This window comes from Pongo pygmaeus, chromosome 11 (assembly GCF_028885625.2).
Source record: "Pongo pygmaeus isolate AG05252 chromosome 11, NHGRI_mPonPyg2-v2.0_pri, whole genome shotgun sequence".
Taxonomy (NCBI): Eukaryota; Metazoa; Chordata; class Mammalia; order Primates; family Hominidae; genus Pongo; species Pongo pygmaeus.
Window position 1 is genome coordinate 42231783 of NC_072384.2, and position 24119 is coordinate 42255901.

General features: G+C 38.8%; 1 protein-coding gene across 3 annotated transcripts in view; it reads left to right on the forward strand.

Moving 5' to 3' along the window:
• Window positions 1-13571: 13571 nt before the first annotated feature.
• KYNU (kynureninase) overlaps window positions 13572-24119 on the forward strand; it is a 185527-nt gene continuing 174979 nt past the window's right edge. Inside the window, exon 1 of one of the 3 annotated variants that reach the window (XM_063647431.1) lies at window positions 13572-13721. The gene's annotated coding sequence lies outside the window, so the exon portion shown is untranslated. Of the gene's footprint in view, window positions 13722-23765; window positions 23980-24119 lie in introns of those variants that run through there. The other 2 variants (XM_054477777.2, XM_054477776.2) reach the window with 2 other exon arrangements.

Consider the following 24119-nt stretch of genomic DNA (forward strand, 5'->3'; position numbering starts at 1 on the left):
ATCGCAGCTCGCTGCAACCTCCGCCTCCCAGCTTCAAGCAATTCCCCTGCCTCAGCCTCCAGAATAGCTGGGACAACAGGTGTGCGCCACCATGCCCGGCTAATTTTTTTTTTCTTTTGTATTTTAGTAGAGACTGGGTTTCACCACGTTGGCCAGGATGGTCTCCATCTCCTGACCTCATGATCTGTCCACCTTGGCCTCCCAAAGTGCTGGGATTACAAGCATGAGCCACCACGCTCAGCCATGACATTTTTTATGTGTATCTTTCCTTCCTTTTCTTTTCCTCATTTTGCCATTGACCTATGAATATAGAATAGTGTAGGGATGGTAGCACTATTTAAATATGTTAGTTCTTGCCTTCTCCCGCACAGTGTAAGTTCCTCAAGAGATACAGAGTAACTTAGGCACGTTGCAACTTTGTCTTCTTGGCTGTATTGGGTGTGTGTGTGTGTGTGTGTGAGAGAGAGAGAGAGAGAGAAAGAGAGAGAGACAGAGAGAAGAGAGAGTGTGTGTGTGTGTGTGTGTGTGTGTGTGTGTCAGGGTGAAGGTCTGGGGAGTGGGCTGTGAAGAAAAAGAAAATACTAGATGTCATTAATATGATTATAGCTACTCTTCTTACATTAACTCATTTCCTTCCTGCAACTTTTGTTATTATTGGTTGAATCTAAAGAATTTTCAGACTAAGCTAAGCTTAAGTCAATTTGACTATCATTCTGTTAAGGCAGACACATTCTAACACGGCACTGCTTTAATGCATGCCTTCTCTATTTCCCTCTTCCTCCTGAACAAAACAAAACAAAACAAAAGCCTTTAGATTCATCAACCTGTAATGAGGTATGTAAAATACTATGCCATTCACACAGTAGTGCCTTGTCTCAAGGTCGCTTCCATATGGCTAAAAGCAAAATAGCACACTCCCTTTGACTCAAAGGAGCTGACATATTCCATATGGTATATATACATAATGGAATACTATTCAGCCTTTAAAAGGGGGAAAATTCTGCCATTTGCAATAACATGGATGAACCTGGAGGACATTATTCTAAGTGAAATAACCAGGTACAAAAATAAAAATACTGCATGATTTCACTTACAGGTGGAATCCAAAAAAGTTGAACTTATAGAATCAGAGAGTATGATGGTTACCAGAGGCTGGAGTAGGTGGATGAATGGGGAAAAGAGAGAAGCTGGTCAAAGGGCATAAAGTTTCAGACAGGTGGAATACATTTGAGTTATCTATTGCACAGAATGGTGACTATAATAAATAAAAATGCATTGCATATCTCAAAATTGCTAAAATAATAGATTTTAAATATTTTGCACCCTCAAAAAAAATAAGTGTGTGAAGTAATGGATTTGTTACATAAGCTGATTTCCACATTGTATACATTTATCAAAGAATCACACAGTAGCTGATAAATACACATAATTATTATTTGTCATTTAAAATATGATTTTTAAAACATATTCATATTCTGAAGGTGAGTTCTTTCCAGATACAAGCTTTCTGTATCCAAAGCTGGTATTTCATCTTCCATATCCACAAAAAGAAAAAAGTTGCTTGGAATGAGGTCTTGCTGTGTTGCTTAGGCTGGTGCTAAATGCCTTGCCTCAGCTTCCTAAGTAGCTCCACAGAAAATGTTACTAAGAGATGAATGGGATAGGAGAGAAAAGGGCACTCCGTGAACATGTTATCATGTGTAAAACTTCCTGTGACCAAGAACTCATCTAGTGATTCTCATCTATATTTGACCTTGCTCATAAATCAATGGATTGTACATGTTAGAAACATAAATAAGACCATAAATATCTTAAATTAATGCACTGATGACAGTTCCATACAGGTTTTCAAAAAAGCTTCCCATGAAAACATCCCTAGACATATACAATATCACGTAATTCTCCCAGGAACCCTGTGAGGGATATAACACGTCATATTATTACAGATAAGGTAATAGACTCAAAGAGGTTGTCTTTTGACAAAAGCTAAAAAACTTAAAAAAAAGGCAGATTCTCAGTATAAATTCTGTGTGTTCTGACTTTAAAGTCATGTTCTATTCTCTGTGTCATGGAGCCCCCAAATCAGATCTCAGCAGAGCTTGGTAATATCAGCAGTGCACAATGGACTGACTTCAGACATGAGAAATACAGAATGTAGCACTCTCTGTGTTTTTTAGCGGAGAAACTCTACACAGAACCAAATTACCTTATAGGAGAAAAATAAAGAATAGTGTTTATGTATAGTTACACTATATATAAACATATATAAATATATGTTAAATATAGTTACACTATATTTTTGCAGTGTTTTACATATTGTTACATATGTAAAATGTTTCACATATGTAGTGTTTTACATATTGGAACCTTTGTATTTACTATTATCTTTGATCTTCATAACAATTTTAGCTTATTAGCTCCATTGCATGCATTGAGAAACTGACTAAGAGAGATTCTGAAACCAAAAAAAATTTCTCACAGTAAGTACAATTGTCCTTAAATATCCATAGAGGATTGGTGTCAAGACCCCTCACAGATACCAAAATCAATGGATGCTCAAATCCCTATTTAAAAAAAAAAAAAAGTTAACACCTATAATTCCAGCACTTTGGGAGGCTGAGGTGGGCAGATCCCTAGAGCTCAGAAATTTGAGACCAGCCTTGGGCAAAACCCTGTCTCTACAAAAAATACAAAAATTAACCAGGCATAGTGGCATGCACCTGTAGTCCCAGCTACTAGGGAGGCTGAAGTGGGAGGTTTGGTTGAGCCTGAGATTTTGAGGCTGCAGTGAGCTATGATCATGCCATTGACCTCAGTCTGGGCGACGGAGCAAGACCCTGTCTAAAAAAAAAAATTCAGTATTTTCATATAACCTATGTGCATCCTCTTGAATTCTTTAATTCATCTCTAGATTATTTACAATATCCAATATAATGTAAATGCTATACATATTTGTATTTGTATCTTTTTTGCTGTATTTTTAATTGTCTTTTTTTCGTAATATTTTTTACCTGCATTTTGTTGAATCCATGGATACAAAACCCATGGATCCAGAGGGCTGACTGTACTGAACTGGGAGTTGAACATGAATCTTTCCCTTCAGGGTTTGCTTCACTACCCATTACAATACACTACCTTTATAAGCTATCAATGGATTCTGCTCTTCTGCTTTCTCAGAAATTTTTGCCCTGGTTAAACAGCGTCATTCCTTTCTGCATTAGACTCAATCCCTTCAAACAATAATTAGGAATTGATAAACATCTCTAAAAAGGATAAAAAACCAATGATCCAGTCTTGTGCCCATTACAGTAAGCAGTCAAAGGGGGTCAGAATATGCCACCCCAAAATATGCCACTTTGGCATAAGAATTATTTTGAGTTAAGTTCCGGAAGAATTATCTGCACTCCCTTTAACTGCCTAAAAGTAGAGCATAAATCTCCCTTTGTGAAGGAATCCTCCGCCTTCCCTGTGTCAGGCATAGAAGAGCATTAATCACTGAGAAAAAATTTACACTAAGAGATATTGACACCAACAGGCCTTACTAAAATAACCCTTATCTTCCCTCATAAGCTTCCTAGTCGGTTCTCCAGGATTTCTTGACCCTTGAAGCCCAAACACTTTTTCCTTTGTTAAAATGATGTATGTTCCCAAGTCAAATCACTTTGAGTTTTCCTTATTTTCTGTGAATTCCCATGCATGTAAAACATTAATTAACCTCTAGGTTTTTTCCTCCTGCTAATCTGTCTTTTGTTAGTTTTATTCACAAGCCCCTAGTTACTTAACCTAAGAGAGTAGCAGAAAAGATCCCCCCTCCATCACAATAATATGTATAATTTTTTAATTTAAAAAATTTTAAAAATCTCCATATATTGTTCAGTGACCTGCCCCTGACAGCTTCAAATTCAACCAATCCTAATGTGTTAATTCATGTTAGGTATTTTCTTCTCATACATTGATATGAAACTATTTCTGAAACAAGTGAAGCACTAAAACATAATTGGAAAGGCAAGCAGTATGGGAACACTGGATAAATTGAAGTGCAAGACAGAGAATAATGAAGGAGGATACCTATAAAGAGGCTTCCTGTATTATGATTTTCTCTGTATTTGGCCGTGCTCATAAATCAATTGATTGTACATGTTAGAAACATAAATTAAATCATAATGTCTGAAATTAATGCACTGACGACACTTCCATAGAGGTTTTCAAGGAAAATATTGATGTATTTGGAGCTGTTTTTTGACATTTGAGTTGGCATCAAGTACAAAACATCACCTCCCACCCATCCTTTGGTGCCCTACTAAGTGACAAAATTCTGATAGGGGCAGCGCCCAGCTGACTCCATATAGCAGATATGATACTTTTGCTTTTATGATGCCATCTGCGGAGAAATAAATAATCATAAAATTGACTGAGTGTGTCCTATGTTCATCTGCTTGAACAAGTTCGATGTAATTGACTGACAATAATAAAAGGGGATTAAAGAAAAAAAGTCCTCAGTATTGTCAAGTGAGTGTCACCCAACCCCTGACTTCTGAAAGATGGTCAGGACACAGATGGGCTGAAAGAAAGAAGAAGCTATCCAAGGAGAGCAAACACAGAGAGGACATAAGGAGTGTGACAGCATGGCATCTGTGTCTGTGCTGGGAGAGTCTGCATGCAGTGGAAGAAACGGGAGGAGAGGTATTTTGCATAGTTAAAAGGTTAGTCTGATTGAAATAGATAGTTCATGTTGTTAACTAATAAGGGATAATTTAAAACTGTACAGTTCACTGAAATTATTGAATGCTATAATTTGGGTTTATTTTTGTGTCACATTTGACATCTCAGCACAGTAGCACAGGTAGCACACTGAGGAAGAATTAATTGAGAGCATTCTGCAGAGGTGAGGCTTTCATGCTTTTTCCTCCTCTGCATACCAGAATAGGAACTTAATGGAAAGTCTGCATCTAGACAGACCAGGGCTCTGTATATAGCAAAATCTTGAGGCCATTTTTGAAGGGATTGTATAAAGAGAGTGAGTATGTAAAAAATAGTGGAACCCATATCTGTAATGAGAGTTCAGTACATTAAATGCTTATACACAATGAACTATAACATCTCTGCAGTGAGTTTTTGTTATAACCTTGGTTCCTCCCATTGAAGCACTAGTGGAAACCATTGGCCAGAGTTTTTCTGATGATCTGATTGGATTTGTTGCCTGTGCCTTGCCCTATTGCTTCATGATCCATATTGATCCTCAGATAGTTCTTAATAATTCTCTAGTTAATTCCTTTAATAGCGTTTGATGTTTTATTTCTGCTGTTCATTCCATCTTGAGTGGCTTGTTAGTGTGGTCTTGTCTTCTGAGCAATAGATTTTTGAAATGACAGACAGAGGATTTTAAACTTCCTTTAGAGGAACTTATGAATATAATCAATGTTAAGTGAAAAGGGCCAATAGGCCACTTACACATGTGGATTTTCTACCTGTGAATTATCCCAATCTTAGAAACTTAGATAAGCATTGTGTTATAAGCAGATAAATGCTCAGAGCATAATACTTAATAACTTACTTCCAAAATTTGGTGGATTTCTTTGCAAATATTTATGAGTATACAATTTCACTCCATGCCTGGACCTAATATTCAATATGAGATCCTTGAGAGTCCATTTTCAATGCTGATCAAAGCCTTTGTGTTTTCATACCCACCATATGGTGTAGCTATAAAGATGGATAGCAGCAGAAAAACTAGTGGGCTCCTGTGCAGTGAGTCAAATGGGAATGACAAACAGCATGACAAACAGAAGAAACAATCAGTCAATCAACATTCATATACCGTGCCCCTACTAGAGTCCCTGCTAGGAATCAAAGAAAGAAATGACATAGATCTTGCTTAAAAAGATCGATTTGGAGGTCCAACACTTATTCGAATATTTTCAAATATTCATTTCCACATTCCAAAATTTCAATATTTATTAAATAATTAAAATATTAAGGGCAAATAATGACATTAAAGGGAGTTAAATATTAATGTTATGTGGAATCATCAGGACTAAAATGCTTTAAAAAATCTTCTTTGTTTTCGGTAAGACTTTGTAGCAGGATTTAAGACGGGAAGTTTCAGAAACAAATATGAAAGGTATTGTAAGAAGCTGGAACCAATGTAACAAAAAACGGTGAAAAAAGACTGAATGTGGTATATTATGGAAATATGGAAATAGTGAGATTTCACTTAAGAGAAACCTTCATCAAAACACAGCCTGAAGTAACAGAAGACCATCTGCTCAGCAATAGTAAATGTAGAGATTCACTTAGCATAAGCAAAGGGGCAACAATTCAAGGGACAAAAAACAATAGGTGTATAAAATTGAAAGAGCTGGCTAGGTATGGTGGCTCATGCCTGCAATCCCAGCACTTTGGGAGGCTGAGGTGAAAATATTGCTTGATCCCAGGAATTTGGGACCAGCCTGGGCAACATAGGGAGACTCTGTCTCTACAAAAAAATAAACATAAAAATAAACCAGACATGATGGCACATGCCTGTGGTCCCAGCTACTCAGTGGGAGGCTGAGGTGAGAGGATGAAGGCAGAGGCTGAGTGAGCCTTGATGGAACCAGTGCATTCCAGCCTCGACAACATAATGAGTCCCTGTCTCCAAAAAATACATAAATAAAATTAAAAGAGCTTTAAAATCCTGTTTCTTACTGATAGTCCATTGACATTTTGCACACAATAGGTGTTCAAATGATAATACACAATTATTGTCTGGGCTGAATAAAATACGTCACTTTAAAAGTCAAATTGAGACTTTTTCCCCCCTGAATATGTTTTGACTTTGGAGATTTAGAAGGATCAGTTTCTATCAGTGGTAGAGGGCTATACTCTGAATATCGAGTTTAAGATCCATCACTTGCTTGAGCTACATTATAATAGTTTAATTTTTAAAACAACACTGCTGAAATAGTTTTTGGAGCTAGATAATAGATTGTAATACAGACTAGAAGGAATTGCAGTACATTTCTTCAGGGCAGAAAGCAGGTACAGTTACGTCTCTGCATGTTCATCCGATGCTTATGTATTTTAAATGTAAATTGTTTCTTTTAAGAGAAAATATTATATTGAATATTGATGCAAAGGCATTATATGTTTGTGTTTTATTTTCCTGAGATATAAAACTCATTCTCCACCTGTAATGAGACTTAGATGAAATATTCCAAAGTGTTTGTAACAAATCTGGCATTTAAGGAAGCAGATTTATATAAGCTATAGCTGGGATTTTTTTCTTTATCCATTTCTGGTTTCTTTATAATATTTTATGCAGGCTTATTATGATTTTATCTATAGGTGCATTTAAGTATGTTTTGAATAGTGGGGGGGAAATTAAAACTTAAAATTTAACAAAGAACTTAAAGTGAGTTACCACAACAAAGCGTTCTTAAATAATGAATTTTAGAAGTTGGATAAAATTCTTCCTAAAAGGATTCATTATATAAAGCAAACAGCTGAACAATGTCAGGTTGTAACATAGTAATCAAGAGAAAGGGCTTCCAGGCAAGGCACAGCTATCACTTTAAGCCCTGGGGTGGCCAGGCTGCTTCTCACATGGTTTCCAGGGAAGCAGAGGCTTCAGCTTCTGTGGTCAAGAAGCTGGGTATGTCATGGACCAGTATTTCAGATATGCTTGCATTCAAGAATGATTTTTCCAGCTCTCCCTCAAGAAAAATTGTTCATCTTGATGGAACGGGGACAGAAGTCTTGCCGAAGTACAAAGAGTGAAACAAATTTAACTTTGAGCTGTTGAAGAGCCTGTTGTGAGATCCAAACATAAAGGATGACCAGATTTTGAACTGGCTGTGAAAATTTTGCTCTTCTATCACGTACTTGGCAAAAGACTTTGAGCAGCTCTTCAGTATTACATTGAGATTGCCTTGGTTAAATAGAATTCAAACAGTGGTGGAAGAGTATTTCGCTTCTCTGGGTAGTCTTGTATCAACAGACTGTCTTCCTTAGCCCAAGTCTCAGCATAATTGCTTCCCATTTGGGGTACCCTCCTTGAATGATCATTAAGAAGAGCCATGTAAATGTTTCAGATTCTGATGATGGAGATGATTATCTTCCTGCAAATTTTGACACACGTCATACAACCTTACAAATAACAGCAAGATATGTCCCACTGGCACTGTGGTTTCTTTTGCCCATACTGGTGGAAACATTTCCGTTTGTTCAATCAGAGAGAACATTGGAATGTTACATTCATAACTTACCAAAGATTAGTATATACTTTCCAACCTTGAGGAATGAAATTCTGAAGCTTATTAAAAATCTATTCAAGTTGGATGTGAATGCATTCTGACAGGATATTGAAGATGCTGAGGAAACAGCAACTCAAACTTGTGGTGGGACAGATTCCATGGAATGATTGTTTAATATGAACGAAGATGAAGAGACTGTTTCTAAGGCTGACTCCAAATGGCTCGGTCACATTGCGCACCCTGTAGCTGAATGCCTGGGCATCCTGCTGTCTTTGCTTTTGCAGTACGTGAAGTATGTCTGCTATGTAAAATACATGGTAAGGGGGGGAGGAGCCAAGATGGCCGAATAGGAACAGCTCCGGTCTACAGCTCCCAGCGCGAGCGACGCAGAAGACGGGTGATTTCTGCATTTCCATCTGAGGTACCGTGTTCATCTCACTAGGGAGTGCCAGACAGTGGGCGCAGGTCAGTGGGTGAGTGCACCGTGCGCCAGCCGAAGCAGGGGCGAGGCATTGCCTCACTCGGGAAGCGCAAGGAGTCAGGGAGTTCCCTTTCCAGGGGTGACAGACTGCACCTGGAAAATCGGGCCACTCTCACCCGAATACTGTGCTTTTCCGACGGGCTTAGGAAACGGTGCTCCAGGAGAGTATAGCCCACACCTGGCTCAGAGGGTCCTATGCCCACGGAGTCTCGCTGACTGCTAGCACAGCAGTCTGAGATCAAACAGCAAGTCGGCAGCGAGGCTGGGGGAGGGGCGCCCGCCATTGCCCAGGCTCGCTTAGGTAAACAAAGCAGCCTGGAAGCTTGAACTGGGTGGAGCCCACCACAGCTCAAGGAGGCCTGCCTGCCTCTGTAGGCTCCACCTCTGGGGGCAGGGCACAGACAAACAAAAAGACAGCAGTAACCTCTGCAGACTTAAATGTCCCTGTCTGACAGCTTTGAGGAGAGCAGTGGTTCCCCCAGCACGCAGCTGGAGATCTGAGAACGGGCAGACTGCCTCCTCAAGTGGGTCCCTGACCCCTGACCGCCGAGCAGCCTAACTGGGAGGCACCCCCCAGCAGGGGCAGACTGACACCTCACACAGCCGGCCAGGTACTCCAACAGACCTGAAGCTGAGGGTCCTGTCTGTTAGAAGGAAAACTAACAGAAAGGACATCCACACCAAAAACCCATCTGTACATCACCATCATCAAAGACCAAAAGTAGATAAAACCACAAAGATGGGGAAAAAACAGAGCAGAAAAACTGGAAACTCTAAAAAGCAGAGTACCTCTCCTCCTCCAAAGGAACGCAGTTCCTCACCAGCAATGGAACAAAGCTGGACGGAGAATGACTTTGACGAGCTGAGAGAAGAAGGCTTCAGACGATCAAATTACTCCGAGCTACGGGAGGATATTCAAACCAAAGGCAAAGAAGTTGAAAACTTTGAAAAAAATTTAGAAGAATGTATAACTAGAATAACCAATACAGAGAAGTGCTTAAAGGAGCTGATGGAGCTGAAAACCAATGCTCGAGAACTACGTGAAGAATGCAGAAGCCTCAGGAGCCGATGCGATCAAATGGAAAAAAGGGTATCAGCCCTGGAAGATGAAATGAATGAAATGAAGCGAGAAGGGAAGTTTAGAGAAAAAAGAATAAAAAGAAATGAGCAAAGCCTCCAAGAAATGATCTTTGACAAACCTGAGAAAAACAAGAAATGGGGAAAGGATTCCCTATTTAATAAATGGTGCTGGGAAAACTGGCTAGCCATATGTAGAAAGCTGAAACTGGATCCCTTCCTTACACCTTATACAAAAATCAATTCAAGATGGATTAAAGACTTAAATGTTAGACCTAAAACCATAAAAACCCTAGAAGAAAACCTAGACAATACCATTCAGGACATAGGCATGGGCAAGGACTTCATGTCTAAAACACCAAAAGCAATGGCAACAAAAGCCAAAATTGACAAATGGGATCTAATTAAACTAAAGAGCTTCTGCACAGCAAAGGAAACTACCATCAGAGTGAACAGGCAACCTACAAAATGGGAGAAAATTTTCACAACCTACTCATCTGACAAAGGGCTAGTATCCAGAATCTACAATGAACTCTTACAAATTTACAAGAATAAAACAAACAATCCCATCAAAAAGTGGGCGAAGGACATGAACAGACACTTCTCAAAAGAAGACATTTATGCAGCCAAAAGACGCATGAAAAAATGCTCACCATCACTGGCCATCAGAGAAATGCAAATCAAAACCACAATGAGATACCATCTCACACCAGTTAGAATGGCAATCATTAAAAAGTCAGGAAACAACAGGTGCTGGAGAGGATGTGGAGAAATAGGAACACTTTTACACTGTTGGTGGGACTGTAAACTAGTTCAACCCTTGTGGAAGTCAGTGTGGTGATTCCTCAGGGATCTAGAACTAGAAATTCCATTTGACCCAGCCATCCCATTACTGGGTATATACCCAAAGGACTATAAATCATGCTGCTATAAAGACACATGCACACGTATGTTTATTGCGGCATTATTCACAATAGCAAAGACTTGGAACCAACCCAAATGTCCAACAATGATAGACTGGATTAAGAAAATGTGGCACATATACACCATGGAATACTATGCAGCCATAAAAAATGATGAGTTCACGTCCTTTGTAGGGACATGGATGAAATTGGAAATCATCATTCTCAGTAAACTATCGCAAGAACAAAAAACCAAACACCGCATATTCTCACTCATAGGTGGGAATTGAACAATGAGAACACATGGACACAGGAAGGGGAACATCACACTTCGGGGACTGTTGTGGGGTGGGGGGAGGGGGGAGGGATAGCATTGGGAGATATACCTAATGCTAGATGATGAGTTGGTGGGTGCAGCACACCAGCATGGCACATGTATACATATGTAACTTACCTGCACGTTGCGCACATGTACCATAGAGCCTAAAGTATAATAATAATAATAATAATAATAATAATAATAGAAAAAAAATACATGGTAAGGTTGATAACAACAAAATAAATGATTTATAATATATCACAAACTGATAAACGTGTTTGACAAACCCCTGCCTCCTGTCACGTACAGTTTTTTTATCTTTTACCTCTGTAGCTTAAAATTGTGACTCTCAGAAGCATTTTGGAACATCTCTGGGGAAAAAAAAATGCAGGATCCAAATAATCCTGCCATCATCAAGTGAGCTGCTGGAAATTATATTAGAAGCTCTTTGGCAAGAGCTAAATTCACTCCTCTCATTACAACTATAAAATCATGCCTAGGTCTTTCGGTAAACTGGTTGCACAAATACCTTAATAACCGGGATCTGAGAACGAAGCCTTTTTGTGATATTGCTCTCCATCAAACATTTTACTCAGCCTTCCAAGCTGTGTTCCACACCTTTGTTTTTAGACACAAGCAGCTTTTAAGCGTAAACCTGAAAGAAGGTTTGAGATGTCTTCAGTGCCTACATTTTTAAGGGATAGTGACTAGGCAGCTAAATCCTCTGAATATTTGCCTGCCTTCAGTGGTTAACTTATTTGCTGCTGTCATGAATAAATATCAGCTAGTCTGCTACACTATCATTGAGAGGAACAACGGCCAGAAATACAGCTGGAGGAGACTCGGTGTGAACGTGCACCAACCCATTGGATGCCTTCTTCCGCGTTGATCCTTGTGTGCTTAAGCAGTCAAAGAAAGCCATTGATTCTATTTATCAGATATGGGAAGACATAAGTGTCGAAGAGCTTCAGGAGTTTAAGAAACCTATGAAAAAGGAGACGGAAGAAGATGAAAATGATCTTTTGAAAGGTGAAGTTCCCCCAAATGATACCATGATTGGGATTCTACCGAGCCACTTTGATGCGATGCACATTTCCAAAGTCCTTCAAGTAGTGTGGGCTCCCCACCTGTGTTATACCTGCCAGACCAGTTCCTTCTCATCTCGAGGATTTGTGGTTGAGATGCAGCGTTCTTCCCCATCACTCATCATGTTCTTCAGCAAATGTTTATGCTGTTTGGGCACTGCATTGAACTTGAATGAGCACCTGACTCAGGCATCATACTTTCAAGTTAGACTTGAGCGTCTGAACAGACTTTTTTTGTTTCGTTTTGCTTTTTTGTTCCCCTTAGAGACAAAATTAGAAGACTGAATATCATGTGCAATATTTTATGGTGGGGTTGATGATAAATGATAAAGACTTTGCTCGTTTGTTTAAGAAGTGCTTTTCTTGGCCAGGCGTGGTGGTGGCTCACGCCTATAATTCCAGCACTTTGGGTGGCCCAGGCAGGCAGATCACAATGTCAGGAGATCGAGACCATCCTGGCTACCACGGTGAAACCCCATCTTTACTAAAAATACAAAAAATTACCCAGGCATGGTGGCACGCACCTGTAGTCCCAGCTGCTCGGGAGGCTGAGGCAGGAGAATGGCATGAGCCTGGGAGGCGGAGCTTGCAGAGAGTCGAGATCATGCCACTGCACTCCAGCCTGGGCGACAGAGCAAGACTCTGTCTCAAAAACAAAAGAAAAAAAAAGAAAGAAAGAAAGAAAAAAAGTACTTTTCTTATGCATTACAGCTTTTTGACGTAATTATTGCATAATTTCTAATATAGACAGCAGCCTACTTTGACAGACTGCCTTTTTAACACAGGATTTTTTTTTTTCAGAGCCATAGTCATAGAACTTTGCTGATCTGCTTTCAATGGAGAATCCTCTAAGATAAATCTTCTATTTAAAGACTCTAACTAGAATGTGTTATTTTTGCTGCATTGTTTACCTCCTGCTCTAGTTGTGTGTTGGAATTTCAGTAGGGTGCAGAGAAAATGGAAACTGAGAGACATCCAAACCTGGTCTGGGACAAAGAGAGTTGGAGCTGGCACTGAAGGAGATCTCTAGGGATCCCAGAGACCAATTAAAGCCAGTAGGGAAGAGACAGAGAAATTAGAGAAGCAGAATCAGACAAATAATATACTTTCATGGTGTAAAAATGAATTTGGAAAAAAAGTGGAGATCCAGGTATATGTAACTCACATGGACTGAAAGTAGGCTTGGGCTTGCATTAAAAAAATTACATCATATTTTACTCTTCAGCTTTCAAGTGTCCTGTTAGAACTAGAATTGTTCTTTGGTAGCAGTCAGATAGAGTTATTTTTGACCTGCATCATTTGGTTATTTTGAGAATTTCTTTGTTCAAACAGGAAAAAAAAAAAAAAAAAATTAGGGCTGGGCTTGGTGTGGCTCACGCCTGTAATCCCAACAATTTGGGAGGCTGAGGCAGGTGGATTGCCTGAGTTCAGAAATTTGAGACCAGCCTGGCCAAAATAGCAAAACATTATCTCTACAAAAACCACAAAAATTAGCTGGGCATGTTGGTGCATGCCTGTAGTCCCAGCTACTCTGGAGGCTGAGGAGGAGGATGGATTGAGCCTGGGACGTAGAAGCTGCAATGAGCTGTGTTTGCACCACTGCACTCCAGCCTGAGCGACAGAGTAAGACCCCATCTCTTCAAAAAAAAAAAGGAAGTTATTTGGTGGAACGGTTTTGCTAGCAATAATGGGCCAATAATAGGCCAAACTTACTATGGCAGTCTTTAACCAATGGCTATGCCTATCATGGGTTCAGCTTGGTGAAATCCTTCTCTACAAGCCTCTTTTTCTATTTTCATAACTAAACACTGGGAGAGAGGGGAAGCCTAAGATGAAACCTTGCTTTATAACAAATTTGCCCAAACAGTGCCCGAGTCATTTTGAAGTTCAGGTATATTTTTGCTTTGTTTTTTAAATGTGTACTTTTTTGTTTACTTGTGAAAATGACCATCTTCAAGCATATTTATTTTTCTGTCCCTTCTATTTATTTAAAGACAGGCAATATTTTCTTGACCACAAATATTTTGTAATGAATCACACCCTCTATCCTAAGGCTTTGTATGCTATTGCATAATTACACTGGTGGCAACGTAGAGTTTGAATTTCAGTCTATAAATATGTTTTTTGGAAACAGAAATTGTCTTTGCTTCAAAAAGTTTGGATATTGGTGACTTGATTTTGGTGACTTGGTGGAAAGTCATTTGAGAACCTCGTGGTTCTCTTTTTTTAATTGCTGACAAAAAGTGGCTTTTTGTATGTTGGATAAAATGAGTAAATGAAATTGTATCTAGAGAAGTTAACAGTAAGTGTAATCTTTGTGGGTTGGGAAGCAGTTTTAACACAGAAGGACCTATTTACAAATAAGTCTGTTTAGTTTTGAAAGAGTTTGAGAAAAAATAATCCATTCTGAAAATAAAGCAATGATATGATTAATCCAGAACTTTCATTCTTATGCCAATAAAAGGAGGTATCCCAATTTTAAAAAGACTTCTCACTTTAAAAAAAAAAGAGAGAGAGACAGAGAGAGAGAAGGGAGAGAGAAAAGGACTGTAATTCAAGACTCTATACCCAGCCCTGAATCATTCATCTGTCAGAGCAAATAAAGCTATCTAATGATATGCAAATAATCAAAACCGTATCATTCTACACCCATTAGAGGAGAAATGGATCGAATTAAAACCAAACAATAACTAGAACAGATTGCTCAAGTATCACTATGGAGGAGAGAGATACCCAACCAAGAAAAGGGCATTTTGTGAGCTCCATTCTGGGGGAAAAATATTGGGGATGCTGGAAATCAAATAATAAATACAGTAAGAAAGTTATTTGGTCAGTCTACATGCTTTATTGAAGTGCAACTAAAGTCCTAGTCTTCACTAGTTCTCTATCCAGTTGTGCTCAGCCTGAAGTTATATCTATGTACGTTTTAGTGTCTACATTTTTATTATCAATATTTTAATTGATGTTTCTCTTATACTCATATTTTATTGTTTCAATTTTCCTGTTTTTTACTTCCTAAATAATCTAAAACACACTTATTCCTTTGACCATAATTTGATGTGGAAGAAATTTATCATCTGAGTGCTTAATCATTGTGTATGTCTTTCTGAGTGTTATGCTACTTAATATAATTTGAAATTTTACTTTGAAGACTTAAGAAATAATTTCATGTGATTATTAATATTCTCTCTCTCCTCCCACTCTAATTGCCTTACTCAAATCATGCCCACCCACTCAACTCTGTTTTTCAAAAGTAACAGTCATAGTTCCAGTAGCCCAACTTGTAAGAGGCACTTCTGTCTCCTACAGGAGCCAAACTTGTATCTTTTTTCCTTTTTACCCAGATCCAGAGCCCTTTAGGCCCATAACATCAGCCCTACTTACGGTTTTGTTGTTGTTTTTCTACTTCTTATCCACAGAAATATGTCTCCTTTGAATCCCAGCTATGATTATTTTGCTTTTCTTTTATTATATTGTCTATTATTGCAGTTTTGAGGACTATGTTGTGTGGAAGTCTTCCCACTTCCTCTCTTTTTCCCTCAATCTCTCTCTCTCCCTCTCACAAACACATACACATATATATCTCATTTTCTTTCCTTTGATCCATTCCTAACCCAATTCCTTCTTAGAATAAGCATTATTTCTTTCATAATCTGCATTCTTCCCAAACCACTGTCCATGCCATTATTTATATCCATGGGGATTTTTGAATAATATATAGTATATGCTTATATGTTTTATGATCAAAATTGCATTATATACTACATATCATGAAAATGTCATGATTGTGGTTTTTACTGAATATTTTACTTTTGATCTCTGTCGATATAGATAGATATTATTCTTTCTACTGTTCTATAGTATTCCATCATATGCATATCACATATTGTATCTCTTCATTTTCTTATGTTTAACATTTCTAATCTTTGTTATGGAAAACATGCTTATATGGACAATAGCCCACATTTCTCTTTGTAATTGAAGAAGTATTTCTATGGGATCCAGTATAGATAGGGCTGATTTCCAGCTGGACAGGAAGAGCTCTATCTATATCTCTGGAGGTGCCTAGAAGTCTGGTTTTTGACCCTTTGCCAAGGAAAGGGCAATGGAATTCATGATATTCTGTTCAAGGTTTGAAATTTTCCTAGATACCCAAAGTTATCTTCCTTTCACTCTGTCTCCCAGGCTGGAGTGTAGTGGCAGGATCTTAGCTCACTGTAACCTCGACCTCTCAGGCTCAAGCAATCCGTCCACCTCAGTCTCTGAATGAGCTGAGACTACGGGCATGCACCATAATGTCCAGCAATTTTTTTTTTATTTTTTGTAGAGATGGGGTTTTGCAGTGTTGCCCAGGCTGATCCTGAACTCCTGGACTCAAGTAATCTGCCTGCCTTGGCCTCCCAAAATATTGGCATTACAGGAATGCACCACCACGCCAAGCCCAAAGTTAGCTTCTTTATTGATGACTTTGTCTTAACCCATTGGATAAGCCTGATTTTACTATTTAAAGAGGCACTGAGAGCTTTTGAGGGGAGCTCTTCCAAAGACAAAATTCCTAGCACAGACCCTGGAAATTTGAATCAGAGACTCAGCTCAGTCCTAGAGCTCAAAGATAAGACCCCCAAGAGCTCATGCTGTAGGTATCTCTTGGATTTCCAATGCTTGCCTGCATTCTTTAGATATCAGGTTCGTGCAAAAAGCCTTAAAAGCCTCAAGGATGTCTGGTGAGACACTTTAAATAACAGATGTGGGAAAAAAACAATACAGATATATACCCAGGAGTAAAATTGCTGGGACATTGGGTATGTTCCTATTTAGTGTCAATAAACTAAATAAAGCTATTTATAATGGCTGTACTGGAACAGAGTGCAAAGTGGACTTCCTACTTTTCCACATTCTTTCCAGCTGTAAATATTATCTAAATTTTTAATTTTTAACAACATGATTCATATATAAAAATATTTCAGCATGCCTTTAACATGCACTTCTCTGATTTCTAAAGTGCCCATCTCTTTAAAAATGCATTAGCCATTCAGGTTTTCCCTATGGGAATTGCTTATTTTAATTCCTTGGTCATTTTTCTATTGTGTCTTCTGTCTTTCTTCCCGAGGAGCTTCTTAAATATTCTAGATATAAATCTTTTCCTAATCTGTCACTTTCCTATTAACTGGGCCTATTATATCTCTACTTCAGTTTCCTGATTTGTAAAGTAGAAATAATCATACCTATAACTCTTTTTTTTTGCCCCTAAGGATTAAACAAGATAATGAATATGAAACACTAATACAACATCTGACACATAGTGAGGGTTCAATACATACCAGGGATTCATTAAGCCTCTTTCTTTTTTTTTATTATACTTTAAGTTTTAGGGTACATGTGCACAACATGCAGGTTTGTTACATATGTATACATGTGCCATGTTGGTGTGCTGCACCCAGTAACTCGTCATTTAACATTAGGTATATCCAAATGCTATCCCTCCCCCCTCCCCCCCTCCCCCCACCCCACAACAGGCCCTGGTGTGTGATGTTCCCCTTCCTGTGTCCACGTGTTCTCATTGTTCAGTTCCCACCTATGAGTGAGAACATGTGGTGTTTGGTTTTTTGTCCTTGCGATAGTTTGCTGAGAATGATGGTTTCCAGCTTCATCCATGTCCCTACAAAGGACATGAACTCATCGTTTTTTATGGCTGCATAGTATTCCATGGTGTATATGTGCCACATTTTCTTAATCCAGTCTATCATTGTTGGACATTTGGCTTGGTTCCAAGTCTTTGCTATTGTGAATAGTGCCGCAATAAACGCACGTGTGCATGTGTCTTTATAGCAGCATGATTTATAATCCTTTGGGTATATACCCAGCAATGGGATGGCTGGGTCAAATGGTATTTCTAGTTCTAGATCCCTGAGGAATCGCCACACTGACTTCCACAAGGGTTGAACTAGTTTACAGTCCCACCAACAGTTTAAAACTGTTACTATTTCTCCACATCCTCTCCAGCACCTGTTGTTTCCTGACTTTTTAATGATTGCCATTCTAACTGGTGTGAGATGGTATCTCATTGTGGTTTTGATTTGCATTTCTCTGATGGCCAGTGATGATGAGCATGTTTTCATGTGTCTTTTGGCTGCATAAATGTCTTCTTTTGAGAAGTGTCTCTTTTCAAATTGAATTGATATTTTGTTGTACCTAGATATATGTATAAATTTAGGAAATTTAAGTTTAATCTAGATTTAAACTAAGTGCTTTTCCAGTAGCATATTTAATCCCAGACCAAAATCTTAGGCTAGACACCTTAAGCTTAGCATGTAGACTACAGTGATAGACGAAGATGTGTTGGGAAATCAGGAGCCTTACTCTGTTCTTGAGCTTACATTAGCCGGGCACTCCTGCCTGTGTGGGAATGAGATCCTGTCCTTAAATCTGACCTCCCTTTCTGCATCAGTTACCTGACCTGCTGATGACAAAGGGATTCACAAAAGTATCCATTAAATCTATATGTTTATATGTTCAAAACTGTGACACTTTCATCATCATTACTCTACTCTAGCCCTTCCTGCAGGGTTTATTACCCAGGTTGTCAAAATATTTTGAAAAAGACATCGTGAAACACAACGTCTATGTTGTATCTGATTTCCTTTCCTGAAGAAAAACAAACCTAGAAGGGAAAGGAAAAAAAATGTACTGCTAATGTCATGATAGGGAGTAAAATCATTCATAAATTGATGAGTCAAGATGTGTTTTCTAAAATTTGCATTATAGATATTAGCAAATAGAGATAGATATGAAAGACAATGGAGCAATTGGAATGTTTTTAAATGTGCATGGCATATTTTTTAGTAGAAAGTTTTCCTTTCAGTTGCTAAACAAATTCTCTAAACATTAAAAATATTTCAGAAGTTATCAGGAAATAATCATTAAAGTAAATTGCTAGTTGGTAAATTCCCACTCCAATGTCCATTCTTGGCTCTATTAATTCATACTCTAATCTCAGTTGGAGTCTTTACTAGCAAGGTGTCCTGGGGAGCATTTTATATTCACTTACTAAATCAGATTAGTCTAAGATGCACATTTTCCCAGAATTGTGTACACTCAGCCGAGGTTGGCAGACAACAATTCATTCCTTAAAGCTCATGCCAGGAGTATTCTGCTGAGGAAATGAAAGACCACATCTAGAAACAGAGGAAAAGAGGGAAGTGTGAGCTTTATTCGCAATGTCTGCGGTAAGCAAATGAGAGGGAGTAGGTTCGTGTGTGTATACTCTGCTCTGGAACCCTCTCTGACTTCCCCAAGCAGAACAATTATTACTTCTTGCCATTCCATAAGGATGTAATTTCAGAATATTTTGAAGGGCTCAATTCTAATCATGTTATCTGGAGATCTAATAGACTAAATATAATTATAAAATAATTACTTTTCTTGAAAGATTTCAGATCAGCTATGGACTTTAATTGCATTAATCAACAAATTCAATTAATTTATCAAGTAGATTACTAGATATTACAGATTTAGAAATTATACATATGCTAGGGTTTTCCAAACTGAGCTAACCCTCTTAATTCAATGAGCACTGTAAGTGTACTCATAATTGTTTTGTAAACCATATGTCAATAGGCTCTATTCTCACAAACAAAGGAAAGTGTCTCTTTTATTGCTTTGTACTGTAATTGTACTGTAGTCAAGACAGAGAGCACAAGAAGAAAGAGTAATAGACACAATAGGGATACCTTATACAACACGAGTTGGACTCATTTAATAAACAAAGACTTTGGGTCAACAGTTAAGCTAAGAGACAGAGCTGCAAAGAATAAGCTTTTCCTATGATCTCTAGCTGAAAATGTAAACACAGTCTTTTTTGTGGACATGCAGTGGAAAAGATTAGTTCTAACTCTCTGTGGGTATGTGTGTGTATATGTTTCTCCTACCATCCCTGGGATTGCTCATGATAGAAGCAACTTCATTTTTGAGAGAGTAGGCTGTGGGGTGTGACAATAGGAAAGAAGTGCTGGCAAAGCATTTCCTCTTCGTAATGCTTCTACAGCTAGAGTTTAATAATACCAGGGGGCATTCTTATTAATGTGATGGCTTTTTTTTTTTTTTGAGACAGAATAATCACTCTGTCACCCAGCCTGGAGTGCAGTGGTACAATCTTTGCTCACTGCAACCCCGCTGCCCGGGTTCAAGTGATTCTTGTGCCTCAGCCTCCTGAGTAGCTGGGATTACAGGCACACACTACCACACTTGGCTAATTTTTGTATTTTTAGTAGAGACAAGGTTTCACCATGTTGGCCAGGCTGGTCTCGAACTCATGGCCTCAAGTAATCTACCCACCTTGGCCTCCCAAAGTGCTGGGATTACTGGCATGAGCCACTGCACCCAGCCTAATGAGATGGTTTCTTTAATGTGATGGCTTCTTTAAAAAAAGGGTTTGTTTTATTCTGGTGGATTTTTTAAAATTTTAATTAAAATTGTATACCTCTGCCATGTTTTACTTGTAAAATTTTGTTAGTGAAAATTAGACTAAAATAAATTTTCTGACCAATGACTAAAAATCATCATATTTCAACCTGCTTTTCTGTTTGAAACCAGAAGTAAGTCCTTGCGTATTAAAGGATTTTAAGCTTAACCTGTTAAAAATATTGTTTGTGTGGATTAACTTTCTCTTTTATCTACTTAATGTATGCCTACTCATGCTAAGAGCCCAAGTTATACTCATGCCAGATCTAGACAGTGAACTGATACTCAGGCATATGGCTCAACATTTTTTTGTTGTTTTTATTGTTTTTAAATTTTCTAGTCCATTGTCATAATGCTTTTATTTTTGGTGTTGATTTTAATGTGTGATATTTTAATATAATTTATTTTATTTATTTATTTATTTATTTATTATTTTTTGAGTCGGAGCCTTGCTCCGTCACCCAGGTTGGAGTGCAATGGCTCAATCTTGGCTCACTGCAACCTCCACCTCCAGGGTTCAAGCAATTCTCCTGCCTCAGCCTCCTGAGTAGTTGGGATTACAGGCACCTGCCACCACGCCTGGCTAATTTTTGTATTTTTAGTAGAGATGGGGTTTCACATATTGACCAGGCTGGTCTCTTGGCCAGGCTGGTCTTGAACTTCTGACCTTGTGATCCGCCCACCTCAGCTTCCCAAAGTGCTGGGATTACAGCGTGAGCCACCACGCCTGGCAATATATTTAATTTCTTAACATAACTATTTATTAGTAGATTTTGGTGAAAAGAGACAACACAGTGGCAACATATCTAATTCATTATATAACTTAATAACCTGAATTCAGGAAACATTTGATTACCTCCTATGTAAAAGGCAGTAAAGAAAGATAAAACTTCATGCTCAAGTAACAAATATTCTAGTAAAAAAGGTAATTGTCTTGGTCCATTTGCATTGCTATAGCAAAACACCTTAGACTGGCTCATTTATGAAAAATAAAAATTTATTTCTCACAGTTCTGGAGTCTGGGAAATCCAAGATCAAGGTGCTGGCAGATTTGGTGTCTGGTGAGGGCTGCTTTCTACTTTCAAGATGGTGCCTTATTGTTGCATCCTCTGGAGAAGGAGGTAAAGCTGTGTCCTCACATGGTAGAAAGAGAATAGAAAAGAAAAAGGCTCATTTCTCAGAGATAATGCAGTCTAGGTGTCCTCATATGGTAAAAGGCATGGGAGCAGGGAGGCAGCTCTATGATGCATTTTTTAAAAGGGCATTTATCTTATCCATGAGGGCAGAATTCTCATAGCCTAATGATCTCTGAAGCACCCCACCTCCTAATACCACCACCTAGGGGGTTAAGTTCCATCATATGAATTTTGGAGCAATACATACAAACAAACCACTGCAGTAATCATGTGTACAGGTAAAGTGAGAACTTAGCCTGTGCTAAGGGTTATTAAGAGCAGTACAAAAACTGCTACAAGTACAAAAATAAAGGGATATGTTTCTCCTTAGTAACCCAAGGAAAAGAGTGTAGAATGAGACTGAAAGAGAAGAGGCGACAAAGGAGAATGAGAATAGAAATTAACTGAGATTTGCACTGTAAAAGAAGTGATAGGAACGAGAGCTTTCAATGTAGAGGCTGTCAGCAGAGAAGGCGGTTTTTGATTTGTCAATTAGGAAGTCATTAGACCTTTGTCAGAGAGGAGGTTCAGTAACACAGTGGAAGTGAAAGTAAGATTTAAGGGGAACTTGAAGTTAAAGGGGCAGGCTAGCCATTTTTACACTGCTCTTCTCTTTAAAGACAAGAGAATATGAAAAAAAAAAAGCTTTTTAGAAAACTGGAAGAAAATTCTGTCTTTAATAAAAGTTAATAGCTATAATCTTAAACCACAAACTATTATAGTAAGAATAACTCGAGTAAAATGAAGTTTCAGACCTACGAAGTCCAAGTGTGGGGCCAGACACAGTGGCTCATGCCTGTAATCCCAGCACTTCGGGAGGCCAAGGCAGGTGGAATGTTTGAGCCCAGGAGTTTTAGACTAGCCTGGGCAACGTAGAGAGACTCCCATCTCTATAAAATAAAAATACAAAAATTAGACAGATGTAGTGGCATGCGCCTGTAGTCTCAGCTTCTCAGGAGGCTGAGGTGGGAGATCGCTTGAGCCTGGGAGGTCCAGGCTGCAGTGAGCCACTGAGCCATGATTGCACCACTGCACTCTAGCCTGGGCAGCAAACCCTGACCCTGTCACAAATAAATAAATATAAAAAAGAAGCTAGGCATGGAGAGTGCACTCTTATCTTTTGTGAGCCAGGGAGTTCTCCCTGGGCAAGAGGTATGGTCCCATGGAATACAGTGAAGAATATCTTGGCTAGGTGTGGTGGCTCATGCCTGTAATCCCAACATTTTGGGAGGCTGAGGTGGGAGAATTGCTTGATCTCAGTAGTTTGAGACCAGCCTGGGCAAATCAGGGAGTCTACAAAAAAAAAATTAAAAATTAGCTAGGTGCAGAGGCACATGCCTATAGGGCTGAGGAGGGAGGATCGCTTGAGCCTGGGACTTGGAGGTCGAGGCTACGATACGCTGTGATGGTGCTACTGCCTTCCAGCCTGAGTAACAGAGTGAGACCCTGTCTCAAAAAATTAAAAAAAAAAAAAAAAAATCTTACCCAGAGTAGTAATTTTGGAAAATTGGATAGACCAGGGAGCAATCCCTAAACTCCATTCCACTCCGAGTATTGGAAAGAGACAAGACTGAAGGAGACAGTGTATAGAAAGTACATAGCCATTGCATTGCAGCAGGTTTGATAGGGAATTAAAGATCAACAGCCATTGGCTTCAAACCTGATGATCAGGTTTAGCTAAGTCATCTTGCCACATGAAACCTACGTTACCTGGTGCTAAACTTGAGTCATGTTGATTTCCTGCTTTAATAACAAAGAGAATTGGGCCATACCAGGCAGATAAATCCACTCATACCTCCAGGATACCTCATACCTCCAGTTATACTTCTGATTTATAGAACATGTTACCTCTTTCAGAGGTAACTATCTTATTTTCTCTCCATCTTATTTTATTTTTAAACGTTTCTGGCAGAGATGGGGCCTCACTTTGTTGCCCAGGCTCGTCTTGAGCTCCTGGCCTCAAGCAGTCTTCCTGCCTCGGCATCCCAAAGCATTGAGATTACAGGCATGAGCCACCACACCCAGCCAGAAACATTTTAAAAAGAGACAACAAACTGACTGGAGTACAAAGGAATACCTCAAAGTTAGGATTGAAATTCAAGTTGATTTCCTGAAAAGGGCAATCAAGAAAGAAAATATTCCTGCCTTCTGATCAGTGGTGAATGGGAAAAAAGAAAGAAAGAAAGAGAAACAAAAAAGAATATTGCAAAGAAAAGAAGTAACTGCACTTAAGGAAAAACAGAGAGGTGAGTGAGAGAGTTTGGGGCAGTTCAATTTTAAGTTTGCTGAACTATAGCATCCATGGGGAAGAGACACTCAAAATGAGACCCTAGAGCTAGGCACAGGCCCAGTGTTGTCATATTAAAACTTCACCCTTTTCAGATAT